Source organism: Sinocyclocheilus grahami, unplaced genomic scaffold, assembly GCF_001515645.1.
Source record: "Sinocyclocheilus grahami isolate Dianchi unplaced genomic scaffold, SAMN03320097.WGS_v1.1 scaffold1356.1, whole genome shotgun sequence".
NCBI classification, from domain to species: Eukaryota; Metazoa; Chordata; class Actinopteri; order Cypriniformes; family Cyprinidae; genus Sinocyclocheilus; species Sinocyclocheilus grahami.
This window is the reverse complement of record NW_015506535.1, coordinates 101,496-101,888: the sequence shown is the minus strand read 5'-3', so window position 1 is coordinate 101,888 and position 393 is coordinate 101,496.

The following is a 393-nucleotide window of genomic DNA, read 5'->3' as shown; positions in this document are numbered from 1 at the left end:
ATTTTTTATCTGTTGGTATTTGATAGAATCAAAGATGCCATGTATCTAAACAAGATGTCCAGGACCTCCAGCAGAAATATAGGCCCACAACATTAAAAATACAGCAGTATATTTCATTGTACACATGGGGTACTTTTTATCCCTGTGTGCACCAAACCCACCTTGAGTGTTTGTTGCTAAAAATCTAATTTTTTAGTTACATCTAACCGTAGAAGCCAGTCCCATTTGAAGTTCCAGTCGTGTCTGACAACAGAATATGCTGGGGATTGTTTTTGGATGAGAGCATTTTCTTTTCTTGATTTTTTTTCTTGAAACCCTCCCAAACAACATGTGGTGTAGGTGCTGTTTGTTTGTTTGTTTTGTTTGTTTTTTTAAGGTTTTCTGACCCTGAGA